At 33.2% G+C, this 15,092-nt stretch overlaps 1 protein-coding gene across 1 annotated transcript in view; it reads right to left on the bottom strand.

Annotated features, from left to right (window-relative positions):
- LOC111058343 overlaps nucleotides 1-15,092 on the bottom strand; it is a 260,023-nt gene that overhangs the window by 16,291 nt on the left and 228,640 nt on the right. The window lies entirely within an intron of this gene.

Here is a 15,092-nt window from a genome sequence, read left to right as displayed (position 1 = left end):
TGAAAATCGAGGGAGTCATTGGAGAGCTGACATTCTTCTTAATAAGAAATAACTATTGATAAAAATATCTCATACTAAACTTTGAAGCAACAACAGCATGATCCTCGATCTTCGTTGACAATAGTCTATCATCTGTTCCTGCGTTCACTGGAGCAAAAGATTTAAGTTTTGACTTACGGTAATACAGTAGACAAACATTAATAATTTATAATGTAGTTGATGCACAAGAATAGGCATGAAAGAGGCCAGTCTAATTAACTGACAATTATAATCAATTGCGAGTGTTTCAGACCAACCTAAAACTACAGTTACTAAATAAACAGTAACTGTATGCAGTAATAGTACCTAAAACTAGGATAACCCATATATCATCATCATTCCAACTACGACACCATTACCTACGACAACGCACAAGCCTAGTGTTTATGAAAGCATCATCCTCAGCTCTAAACGTTGGGAAAAGTGATGGTGTTGTGGAAAATACTTAAAGAGTAATCAACTTTATATATGTGGGAGATTTTTCTTGAAACATGTACTAACCTTACAACAGAGCTTGTCACAATGCAGGGACTGCAAAACTTGGTAATGACATCGTTTCTGAGAGACCTTTAAGGCAAACCGGGACGTACCTCGACGTCTTCGGGAGGATGTTGTTTTGGATGTGATTCCAAACATTTTATCAATACATGCAATACACAACTTGTAGCTATAGAAAACTTTACAACACTGAGCAAAAATGAAATTTCTCACTTATCTCACAACGTTCACGTGTGTTCATCGAAATACTGAGAACTTATTAAATCTGTCACGTTGATGTACATAATGTTATATGGAAGGTAAAAGCAGACAAGAAATTTTAACAAAGTTTCGGCCAAGATAGCTGGGACGTAAGTCGTCTCCATTTTTAATCTAGCGGTAGTAAAGAGTGGAAGATAACAGAGCAGTTGTAAATAGAAATCTGGTTGAACTAGTTTGTCTATTTTTTCAAGTTCTTGGTAACGGAGTATATGTAGTTGCCAACCTTATGAGGAAAGACAATGGTTTTGTCAGCGGATGAGGAAAATTTGATGGGCTCTTCCGATCATCGAAGAAAGAAGACTGAGGGAAATTGAAATTTATAACTCAATTTTGACTTTTTTCCTGATGATAGTTCTATCATTAAAGATAAAGATATGAGTGAGTAATTGATTAATAACTTATTCCTCAATCTCTCTTTGGTAGAGAGTTAGTGGGGAGGATATTTTTAATATTCTTTCCGAAGAATGGACATTGATATGTCCAAAGCTCCGCCAATTTATGTAGATGCATAACAATATAATTATCCATAGTTATTATATTACAAATTACTTTTTCATATCATATACTTTCAATAATTATTTTCTTAGTCTATATTATGTAAATTCATCTATAATATTGCTGTATTATAAGCTATTGTATATAAGTGTATAAGCCAGTATATATTGTAATCTACATAAATAAAGTACTCAATCAATCAATCAATCTCTCTCTCTCTCTCTCAAGACAGTTATAATAGTTTACAGCAAAATAACATTTTTCACTAGAAACAGTTGCTCACTAAATGTATGTGTAAACCTCAATCTCTAGTACCATTATCGGAGGACAAAGTTGAAACCTTCTATAGTGACTATTTTTAACTATCAGCATTCGTCGAATGGGAAGTATTGATGCTATTTATAATAAATGCTGACAGTTAGAAGTGAATATCACTGCGCCATTATAATAATTGCAGTGAACTGGAGTGAAGACTGTAGCAGGTAATTGAAGTGGATTTCCTATAGAGACACATTTGACATTTTTCCATGCCCGTATAATTTCAACTAGATAAGGAGTCGGCCGCGCAAGTTACCATAAACGTTCGCTTCGGTCGACGGGATTCGATTGAAATGTCATCTGACCACGTGGTCGAAAAACCAATATGGCTGCCGATTTGGTCTCCGTCATCCATAATAATTATTATCAGAGTGGAGTACATAAAACAATGTTGGAATAAGAGCTGGATAATCACAATGATAATCACGAAGTTGAGATTGATGACGAGAGGAATCGTTTATTGTGAGCTATTCAGATCGAATTAGCATCGGGACTTGGTTAGGATGGTCTTATCAGGAGAGTAACAAGGGGGCAAGTACCATTGTATTCTAATAAGAAGCTGCATGCCCATGTGGTCAATGTGAAGGAGATATATCTGTGGCTCTCAGGATACACATGGGAAAATGGAAGCTGAGGACATATGTGTTTTTTCGGGACACCAGGCACGATGTTCACAACGGTTTGGAACAGTTAGTTACTATTGTTTAGAACACTAGTGAATATACTTAACTATTGTACTCTAAGTTACAATTTAAAATACGTTAGAACTAGTTACAATAGTTCTCAACTACGGTACTGGAAACTGGTCAGAGTAGTTGAAAACAGATTGTTTGAATAACTGGTGTAGTTGGATGGTTATTGGGATTTTGGGAAATTACTATTATTATATTTCAATTTTAATTATTATTATTATTGTAAAAGATTCCCGATATTTCTTATCAAGATGTATGGTTTCTAACAAACCTCTGTTACTGATATAATCAATTTTATAACTTGTTACACTATCTCACAATGTAACCCTATACGTTTCCTGTTTTGATAATAGGCCAAACTGATATCATAGATTCCTAACATCACATAATTGGAAACAAGACAAATCTAGATGACATAAACTTTCTTCAGAATGAAATATGAAAGAAGTCCATTATATTTCTCTAGTAACAGATATCTTCCCTAAAACATTGGATTCAATAACACTATGAGCTGATATCTTCTCCTGATCATTACAATCAATTCAGTACTAGCAATTCCAAACGAAAATATTCCGATATGATTGTATAGCACCATATCGTAATAAACAAAACTCACACAAATCGTCTATACAAAACAACAACCCTATTTCACTTACTGAATGAAACGCTATCACAACTTCAAACATAGTCTATATAATAATTCAAGTGCGGAGTCCCAAGACACCTGAGGCATCTCTTTAACAAGCTAATAAAGTCAAAGGTATGGCGGATTATTCTGTACCCAGTACAGCATCCTGTATTTTAAAAAACCTTTGCGATGATTCAATGGATGCCTGGGGTACTGTACGACTTTAAATTTGTGGGTAGCACCACAGAATACGTAGAGATGTATATCTATATATCATTTGTGGTAGCACAAAGTGGAAGAAAGCGTGAAAATATTAACTTTATCACCTTGAACCGCGAAGGATTTAAATTTTCGGGAATTTGCGGGATGGAGATCGCTGCAGGGAGTTTTATGAGGACAAAGTGTTTTTGAGTTCGTAGTCGAGTAAACGGTCTTTTACAGCTTGTTCCGCGGTATTTAGCGGTGAAATTAGAAGCGGCAGAAAATTTATAGTTGAGGTTATGTAGTATACGAAGAGGTGGCCTAGGGGGGTAATCGTTAAACGCAAGAAGCCCTGGGAGACGGTTAGATTTGACGTAGTAGTGTTCAAGCATCAACATCTAGATCTTTATCCCAATTTGAAAAGGGTGGCGCTAATACTTGGAAGAAATTCGCCGCGTTCATTAGGATTCCAGCCGACCGCGATTACGGGAATGTACATATATTTTACGGGCAGAGTCTTTCGCGTCGATTCTATGCTCGAATAAGCTTATAATTTGCGGCGACTAAACATGTGAAATAATCAGCGTGTACACTCTCCACGCATAATTAGCTCGAATCAGTTCCGCGCGACGGCGTAAAAAATTTATTAATGTTTTCTCACCTAGCGGACATCCAGGTGTCCCATTGAAAATGATAAATGCCCGAGATAAATATTGTTGAACCTGCTCGTGGGGAAGCTGCTCTACTATGGGCATATATTATTCAATGAACTGCATGCGCAACAACACACCAAAGGCTATGCTATGCAAAGCGGCTGATATAGTGCTTCTTTCCAAGTATTTTTCCTCAGCTTTGTTCCTTTCTTCATCATATTCTGTTTTGATTTATATAGTCTCTTCGTCTATCTCTTCTCTTCCACAACTATTCGCCTTTTCGTCAGCTTCTCATTTTCCTGATCATTCTTTCTCTATTCTTTATTTCTCTGGCATCGTAATCCTATACCCTGCTCTACCACTCTCTCATTGCCTCATCTTCTTTAGTCGTAATTTCGTCCAACTTTCCTCAAAGTTCTTCGTCCACTTCTTCTCACTTCTTTATTTTCCCTCTTTCTTACATGGTCCTCAAATTCTCCTTTATCTTCAATTTATACTCATTGCTCTACTCAATATCTCCTCTTTTTGCTCTTCACCGTCCTTCCTCATCTTCTTCTTCTTCTAGAAATAACATCTGCTTTCTAACTTTTCTAACTCTGTCAGCTTTTCTTTTCTATTTTCGAATTCAATTTCACCCTCCACCTTTTCGGTTCAGATATAACTACTACTACTTTTAGATAAAATCTTCAATCGTTTGTCGCAGCTTTTCTTCACTTTTCCCTCTACAGCTTCATCTTTTTCAATCACACTATCTTCTTATCAAAATTTTTCTCATCCATGCTTTTCTTTTTATTTTTCTGTTTCTCCATACTTACAAATCCAGTTATTTCTATTCAACAATCTCATATCTTTCTCCTACAAGTTTCTATCCTATTATTTCTCAACTTCTCTCTCCAAGTTTTCTTTTTCCATCTTCAGCTATTCGTCAGCATTCTAAATTTTATATGCTCATCCACACTCTTATACACTATTAATCTCTCTAGTTCATCAATATCGAATTGGTTTAGACAATATTTTCCCTCAATAGGTTTCGTTCTCTCAATTCTTCGGCTGTAAAACGAAACATTCAATTTCCACGTCACAAAAATAACATATGATCTAACTTCCACATCTAGTGATTCAAATATTTTCGGTACAAGGAAAAGCTTAAAAAAGTTTATTACTAATCCCCTTCCAACTAAATGAAATTTTCATTGAGGAAAATACAACTGAAATGATTTTAATTCAATTTGCTAATAATAGCTACTGATCAACAAAAATGGCGTCACAAAGTGTTATAGGTAAAAATATAATCTTGTATAACACATAGGTAAGTACGTTGAAATAACAGGAAATGAATGGACAATTTTTAGAGCAAAAACGTAAATCGTGAATATTCCATTTGTGTACGCTGAAGAATTTGATCCTAGAATTCATTCAATGTTTCATTCGAGGAATTGCCAATTCGATAAGAAGCATATTTTAGTAACTCTTTAATATCATGAAAAATGTTTAGCTTCAATTTGATTCAACTTGAGAATTTATCAAGTACAGTACTTGAAATAGCACACATCTACTCATTCACTTCTTTGTTCGAATATTAATATTAATAGAAAGCATTAATGTGATTAATCCTAGTTAATCTCATACAACTTTGGAATGTATCAAGTACCCTACTTGAAGTAGCTCTTATCTATTTATTCACTACTGAAAATATGAATAATAATATAAAATTCTTAAATATGTCAAATCCCACAATGATTTAAATAAATCCAGCAAACACAGCACTTGAATTCCACTTATCTAACGTCTACTGATTGGAAAATTTTTATCGCATACTTTTCCAACTTGCAACTTGGAAAATGTCTTATCAATTTTATTCACTACTGAACTTTGCAAATATCAGCAAAACACTTAATAACTATCATATTCCTTAATTATTCAAAGGTATTCACTGAATACTACTTAGAATCCGTTTTATCAACTCATTCACTACATCTTTCAGAATCAAACGCAAAACAAAATTTTCAAAATCTTTAGAGAAGTACAACACAAACTCTTGATCAAAGAGTATTTAGCGAGTCTTGGAAACCCTCTTATCAATCAGCTACTGTACTTGAATATTTTCCCTATTATTCTATTCAACTTGGAAAAAATGTATCATGTTCTTGAAATAGTTCTCATGATTCTTTCATTCTCTACAGAGAATAAAAAAAATCATGAAATAATTCTAAATAGGTTTTAACTCTTACCATTAGACTAATCTAAAGAATTTGCCGATAAACGCTTATATGGGAATATAATGGACATGTGAAAGCTTATGGATCTAGAACTTTATTGTGAATATAGACTATAACAAAAATATATGGATCCAGACTTCTAATATTTTCCTCTTCATATGGATATTCTACTTATATATCATCTTGTATTTCACGTTATTCTCAATTATTTTAAAATTCCACCATGATTCAGAAGAATTCTCAGAATACTAGGGATTGTTTGAAACCCTCTTATCGACTACTAAAAATTTCCACCGACGTTCATTTACATTGTGAAGCAGAAGACAGTAGTCGGCCAGCCACACCTGTATGCCTATTTTGTATTATTTGACGGCGTTTAGTGTGAAAAAGGCGCCTAATCGCTGCTCGCTGACAGACGGCATACTGAGTGACCACGTGACCTGAGGAAACTAGACACCGAACACGTCAAAGAAAACACTTTTTCAAACTGTGACGTCAGAGCAGGTCGTATCGTAACACTTGACGTTACACGCAGCTATTGTAACAGGTTGAGAGAAATTGTGTAGGCTGGAGAAAAAAATCTGTTGATATAACCTGTATTTTTATATGTATTTATTTTTATCTGTATTGTAGCCTGCATACTTGTTATTTGGATTGAGCTTCAGTTGAGAAAAAAGAAGTATTGTCTATGTATATCTGGCTAGTCTAAAACAGGAATAATGAGGGCCTACTTCAAGAATTAGGTCTAAATTAGACTTCCAATCATTTTAAAATTTACAGTATCAGGTGGACGTGGATTTTGAATTGAAAAGTCTCTCTATTACGATTATAAAACACAGATATTTTTTACCATATTCATAACTCTTCCCGATTACCATGGGCTTATTACTATAAGCACTGATTAAATGATCGGTTGTGTGTATTGTAGCATAATATTCTGTGTATAATGTATTTGCTGTGTTTTATCAAAGAATACATAACAATGCGTGTTCTTAGCTCCGTGGTTTTATTATCCGTGTTATAAGGCTCATGCTCTCACGAATATTGTATTCAAGTACTTTTACAATATCACATCCCTATAATAGTCTATTGAAAATCGAATTCAACTGAGACACAACAAAATAATTGTTATTAACCGTCAAATATTTCCGTCATTGGAACACTACTTGATGAACGCGGCTCTAGAGATAGATTGGGAAAAATTGAGTAAACTAGAGACAGAGATTTCCCAGATATAAAAAGAATTCGGGTGAAAATGAAAAAACTAACGGGAAATTGGATTTTTTTTCTACAGTATTAATGTGTATGGAGTGAGTTGGAAATTTGATTATTTTCTCACAATCTTCTCCCATATCTCTACAATCTTCTAAATTTGATTGCTCACAATCCTCTTCCGTGTGAGTATAAGTGTAAAATCCTCCACCTGTAAAATCCCCGAGTAAGGTCCACATCTATCATATTGTGAATTAGAAACTCTCCACTAGCATTATTACTCAATCGACATATCATATAAGATTCTATACCTAAATCTGTATCCTATTATTTAATTTTCCAAACAGAATTCTAACTTCATAAGTATTATATCTGAGCTGGCTGTATTTATTTATAGAATTCTGGCATCTATGACGTTGAATTTGATGCAAAATCAACTTCTATAGAAGCACACAAGTGATTCGACTGAAGCTATTAAACAGTCATCGGCCAATAATTACCAGTATTCGACGTGCGTCCGACAAGGTCGACTAGTACGGCAACAGTCAGTAGCAGTTCCAAATAATTAGTAACAGTTCCGAACTGATACTTGATTCCGATCACAAAGTAGGAAAACATTCTTAATCCTCTTCTCTGTGTTCCGATCGAGGAGGATATAGGTTCCGATTATAAGAGACGGTTCCAAGCCAAAGTAATGATCAATTAAGTCAATGATTTGACTAAACATATGAAAAATATTATTCTCAATGGTTTTAGAATCTAAAGTGACCCTCTCAATCCAAATCATCACACTATTGCTGATGAAGATTCCAATCGTTATTTCCGATCTGATACTCAATTGAGTCAATTGAGCAATTTCTAAATTTATTCCGGATTCAATTAATTATACAAATTGATATACAATTGATCATACAATATAATAATAATAATATAATATTTATTCAACCAATCAACATACCAGAATAAACCATCAAAATATCAATTATTGAACCTCTTATACAAACCAATCCTCCACTATAGTCAACCGCTCGAAAATAGTCCGATGAAAATTGGAACGGTTGAGTACCTTCTCACCCACTCACTCCTATAGACTAAATTGCCTCTTTTTCAGGTGTATTATAAAAATGCCAACTAATTCCCATTTATAATCAGCTATGATCTGATCCTGTGGACAACGTAGATCAACTCTCATCTGGCTAGGTTGAACTCATTACTCATCTGTTCCATTTTAGATTGGACTATTTTCGTGCGGTTGACTATAGTTGTATATACAATAATCAACAGGTGGAAATGAAATCTGAAATGAGGATCCTGAATTGATTACTGTTGTAGGAATTATTGATTGTAATTATTGAAATTATTGGAATTATCATTAATTTTGATACTTTAGTGGATTATAATTTAAACCCAATAATAATAAGTGATTAATTATTATAAAGGCTCCTTCATACATACAGATTAGCCTTCAATCTGATCCGTTAGCCGGTCTGAAGGCCGATCTCCCACGTCATCAAACCATGAAAGTATACAGAAATAGCCCAAAATATCAAATTTTATACTGTAATAACTGCATAATTTACTGTAAAATCGTTTCTCAGTTCTTCTGACGAATCAGACTGGAGGTTGATCTGTACGTATGGAGGAACCTTAAAAATTCGATACTCATATTCATTTGAATTGACTATCATCCACTACAGAATGCACCATAAAAATGAGGAACAATATTCCAATGAGTATTTTGTAAAACGGCACATAATAAGTTTTATAAATGTTCCAAATTAGACCTTGGTGAAAACCTTAATTTTGAAAACTCACCATCTACTTACTAATCTTAACTACAGAAATCAAAATTAATTTACTACTTATTTGATTTTATTCATCTAGGTGAGATTTCAATAAGTAATAGCTAGAGTGTAGAAAGAATAATTGCAAAATAATCTTGGATATAGATCTGGTAATTAATAGTTTGATCCTGAAGCCGAATGCACTACACCCATCAATAAAGAGAAGCAATTGCTATCAGCTAATTTGCACTGTGCAGTTAGCAATGAATTCACTTCTGAATTGGTGGTTGATTGATTTGATTGTGGTATTTAATTGAGTGGCCGGAAACGGAATTCCTTGACCTTAGAAGATCCTATTCAATTTTTTACATCTATATAGTTCCAAAAAATATAACTCGAGCACATAAGAATTATGCTGAATGGTACAAGGAAATATCAACAAGATAGCCCAAGATAACAATCTGATAATTCAGAGGAAAAACAAATTTAGAATTGAATAAGAATCTCAACGTGGAGAGAACACAGACGATTTTAGGAATCTTTTACTTCTGTATTGTTCCAAAGAATATCACTTGAACACATCAGAATTATATTCAATAGTACATGGGAATCTCAACAAGGTAGCCCAAGGTAATAATAAATTTGATAACTCAGGAAACCCAAATTTAGAATTAAAAAAGAACCTCAACGTGAATAGAACACAGACGATTTTAGGAATCCATTGTTCATGATATTGAGGAATTGGATATTAGGTTTTAGTGGAGTATAAGAGTAATGTATCAGAGAGTTCGAAATTCTTCTCAATTTCATAGTTGATGATCTAATAAATTAAATTAGTGAGAGACTGATTGAGAGATCGTCCAATTTTCTCCGAATAAATTTATTTTGTTGATCATGATACCATAGCCAATTTCTGAAAATATAATGAATAGATTTTTCAGCATAGAATAATGCTGACAATATGAATTTGTGATCTGTAGCCTAAGTAATTTGCAGTTATATTACTTAAAATCATCATTGTTTTAAGAGTTATTACGCATTTTCTGAGAAGCCAATTAATTGATAATAATTATCTGATAAGAAAATCTTACATTCTAATGATTTTTTCAGGCAAGTTGCTCATACTCAGATACTCTAGAGTTATTGGCCTATTTTCATACAGATAAATATGACAATTTGTACAAATGTATCGAGTTCTGTTGATTTACTGAATCGAGAATCCAATTAGTTCCACCTCAAGAGACGATTCTATAACGGTTTATTGAATACTTATTGCAAAATATTAATGGAATGTAGTAAAGTTACTGTGAAAACTACAGTACAGTTCTTCAGGTATGAGAAATCTAAAATGTTAAAATTCTAATGCATCCAATTCAATGTATAGGAAAAAACTCGAATACGTACTGCGTACTGTAGTACCTACGAGAAGTCTTCCAACTTTCAACAAATTGCTATCTGATTCAAAATAATAAGTATTTTAAAGCACTTACATGCTTTAAAGTTTCCTCAGAGAAAGAACATCCTAGAGGATTGTTCCAATCAGTTATTATCATAATATTCACGATATTATTATTTTTGTCAATAACAACTTAGCGAAGCCTGGTTTTTTCAATAATCTAGAATTGCATAACCAAACTCAACTCTACATGAGGATATGTGTCATGTTACATGTAGTCTATATTGAGAATGATTTATTCACCTAATTCCACTAACATGAAGGAACATTATTTCTATTGCGTGAACATTAGTTCACATTAAAACATTAGTTCTATTGCGTGGTACACCCCTTGGTCATCCCCAGCAATAAAATCCACCAGATATCATATTATTATTATAATCATATTAAGTTTGTATGTGATTTATTTACAAATTTACACGGCGATATGATTCGAATCCCAGTGGAATACATTGATCCGTTGCTTCCTTCCACAATATGCATTGAACAAGTCATGCATAACGAATTGGCAAACTGTGCTTCGTGACTCTACTCCTCCCAGTCAGCTCACAATAATCCCCTTCATACTCAAACTCCTTCCACACCCTATCAACAATAATTGAGATAGCATTTTCCAACCCAGCCAACCACTCTGACTCAGACTTAGCTGCATATCCATCCTATCATTGCATCCAATAATTGAGATAATACCATACAAGATTGTTAGATTTTAGAACAGTCATCTACTTTATAGATCCAGCATAACACCTATTGCAACTGATGGTCACCTGATAACAACTCTGAGAGCATTCTGTAGATCTACTTTCAAATCTTGAATCATAACTGTTCAGATACTGTATATACATCGTGTTCACTCCTCCAATCATAATCATAGTACTGTACTGTAATTCAGAAATCAACAGCCAATAGGCTGCAGCAGTTTACGTCTAGTCAAATCCCGTCAATTTATATTGAAGACGTTCTAGTTGTTCAAGAAACACTAATGAGTGTCAATGAACGAAAATTTTGAGTTATCAGATAGCATTCATTGCCTTCGAATCTTAATTCATTTGATGGTAACCATAAACATTTGAGAAAGTTAATCGGCCAACTCCAATGTTGAACAAAATGAGAATTGGGGATTGGAAGAAGCTTTTCGAAACTAAACAAACTAAAATATGTTAAGTTCATAGTTCTCAAAATATCTATTGAAGATTCTTCAATGAATAAAATATGGGATTTTCATAAGAGGCAGCTTTTTGTATCAATGATTCCTTCATATGGACGCAAGAGAGGTTTTATATTCAGTTCTTGTCGTGTTTTAGGTGGTTTCCTGATGAACACAAGTTATTATATTCTAGATTTTAGGAGAATGAGTCCAATTAGTATAAGAAATCCTGTAATAGCCCGTCTTATTACTGGGAGTCCTAATACTATACGATTCCGATACGGTAATGATGGAATAGATACAATTTTTCAGATAAGCCATCCAGGATTTTGAATATTGAACAATGGATTTTAACAAATATTGAACAATGTCCGTCAATCAAGAACTAAAATTGTTACAGGAATCCTCAATCACCTTCATCGTTCTTCTGAACATTCATGAATTTTATATCAACATCATACATCCAGTTACTATGCATTTGAACTGCACTATATATCTTACTGACGTCATGACATAAATGAATATCAGCTATCCGTGCCAAACTAATTAATCAAACGATAGTTCTACGAGTGTGAATATTACATTTTTTGTCGTAAAATTTCATGGGTGACGTAAGTTGCATAGCTACAGTTTTATTATTGGTCATTTTTGAGAATTTATTACTTGTCAGTTATTATTAGATGATCGTAGTTTCAGTTTATTACAACCAGTATGAGCAATAAATTTAATAATAGTTTCCGTGGGAGTTATTAACCAAGTGGTGGGAAACTTGTGAGTTGTTTCCATACATTTTTCCGACTCAACTTTGCTCTTACAGTGGAAACATATTTTCGCTGTATACTTTAAAGGTTCGATTTTGGTAGAAAATATATCAAGGCTCCGAAAAGTTCTAGAAGAAGTCAAGATTACCAGAGAATTCAGAATATTTATTATTTTACAAAGGCGACTTTCTAGAAGTATTCTAAGCCTAGATGATGATGGGATGAATGATAATACAATGATGGTAGGGTTATGAATGATAAAAATGTTAGGTTATGCTATCCACTTGGATAGTTGCGGTTTGTAATCAAGCTATTATTTGCGCAGTTTTATAAGAAGTTGCAAAAGAAGAGACAATATTTTGAATATAGCGAATTTCATTGAAATAAACATCCGTCCTATTTTCTATTATAAGATTATAGATTCTATTATAGATTTCTAATCATTCAATATTTACAGATAATAAAAATCCAATGACTATGAGAAGAGAATCATGAAAATATTAGTGGTCAGCTATAGATGTTTCCTATTGACCTTGCGATTTCCTGTGCATTCCTATTGAGTTTCCTGAATTACATCCGTTGAATAGTTTGTAACTCCTAATTGTGAGGCTTGAGATTACAATTATTGAAGTCTAAGATCAGTGTCAATAACTGTTATTATGCAAATAATGTGTAGTTGAAAAAAATTAATTATTTGAATCCGAATTACTCTCAACTAATTGGTAACTTATCAATCAAATTTTATTGTGCGTTTGTGTATTTCATTTTTCTTCAATATTTATTGTGCGAAGACAAAAGTGGTCTAGAAAGAGTTTCAACTTTAAAAAGTAGGCAAGGGGCCCGGCCTCAAAATGTGACACATTATCTTACTGATTAAACTTTTTTAACATCAACAAAATTTGGGCTACAACGCTAGAACTGAATTTATCTCAAATTTCAATAAAATTTTATCGAGATTCAATTTCAAACGCAAAAGGTATGACATCTTCACCACCATTTGTTTACATTTAAAACAGTTATCAATTTATCTATAAAAGAAGCACGCAGCAAGAAGCCTTGAGCGTATAATAATAGAGCACAATGCTACGTTGAATTTATTCAGACAGGTGCTACAAATACAAACCAACTATTCCAACAGCTTCTAAATCGTATTCAACTATGACGTGAGACGCTTTTTGAAAACAATAGGCTCGCTATTATGTGTTCACATTGAGTGGCGCGTCATGGCTGTAGTATGAGAAGCTGCTTTGAAGGTATATTGAAGCTAAATGACGTAGAAACGATATTTGGAATCAGAACAGAGATTGAGGAACGAAGTTCAAGTAGTTTCGAAGCAATAAAATGAGAGGGTTCAAGTGGTTGAAAGTAATAAAACCAGATTAGAGAAGCAATAAATTCTTCAAATAATTCAGGATTTCTTGGATTGTGAGACTTCTTGAAAAGGGTAACTGAATGGAAAAGGATCAAGTGCCATATTTCTTTAAAAGCAATTTGGGATCTCATTTTGAGATTTTCCTTTTTCTTAATTGAATGAAAAATCATGAAGAATGAAAGGTTGTTAAATGATATTATAGTACTTTAATTTTCAGTTACTATCAGTTCCATTACGTTTCTACTGTTCTGTTGAGCTTTATTGATACTCCACATAAAGTCTCTGAGATTTCTTTTACTGAATTTCTGAAGTGGAACTAAAAAGAGTGGGTGTTAAAGATCATTCATTGAAAACGTGCATTTGTGGTTACAATATCATTATCTAATTGTCACAATCGTTTGTGGGATGCCTCAATTTATTTCACATGGATTTATGATGTCATAGTACAGAAGTCAGAGTCAAAGTGTTAGAAATTGATTAGTTGTTGATTATCCATTACTGTCTCATTCTTTTAACAATTAATTTTTTCTTATATATTTGGAGGAATAATATTAATTTGAATTGAGCTTGGATTAGATCCCTACTATGAGTTGAATAATTTCATAGGATTGATATAACATTTTTTTTATCTTTCTGTGTCACTAATTTATAATATGTAATATAAATATCAGATTTATTTATTAATTAGCGATATTAAATAATACCTAACCGGGATATCATTGATAGGATAATGATAGTAAGCTATTATGAACAATACTGTATAGTAAATAAATTGTTAAAAGATCATTGGAGAAAATGAAATCAAATTGAGTCACGGATAGGGAATATTCAATAAATACAATGTCAAACATTCATACTATATTAAAATGTCAAATCATCAATAACTGAACAATTGAGCTCATGATTGTTTATACTAGAGTTCAAAATAGAAAGCTTAATATTAATATTTGTAGGCCCACTTTGATTGAGCATTAGCAAAACTTAATGGAATGTAACTCATATTATAAATATGTTAACGATGAGATCTTCAAAGAAAGATTAGCTATGGAATCTCAAGTATGCTGAGGCATTGAATACGCTAACACCTGTTAACACTTGTACAGTAGTTGTACTCTACCAGCCTATTCTAAACAATGCTATTGAAACTCTAATCAAGATCTAATCCTCACGTTGGTTACGAAAGCACAATGTTTCTAATAGCTTGTTTTTACTGTGTTAATCACCTCTTGCCTATGCAGAAACTGGATATATTATATAGGAATGATTACCGAATATATAGCAATGAACGAGTATCTCTTGTAAAGCGTTTTTGTTTACTGGAATTGATCTTGAGTTAGCAATCAGATAGGCATTCTT

This window comes from Nilaparvata lugens, chromosome 11, assembly GCF_014356525.2.
Source record: "Nilaparvata lugens isolate BPH chromosome 11, ASM1435652v1, whole genome shotgun sequence".
In the NCBI taxonomy this organism is placed as follows: Eukaryota; Metazoa; Arthropoda; class Insecta; order Hemiptera; family Delphacidae; genus Nilaparvata; species Nilaparvata lugens.
The sequence above is the reverse complement of the archived record's forward strand: the minus strand, read 5'-3'. Positions and strand labels throughout refer to the sequence as shown.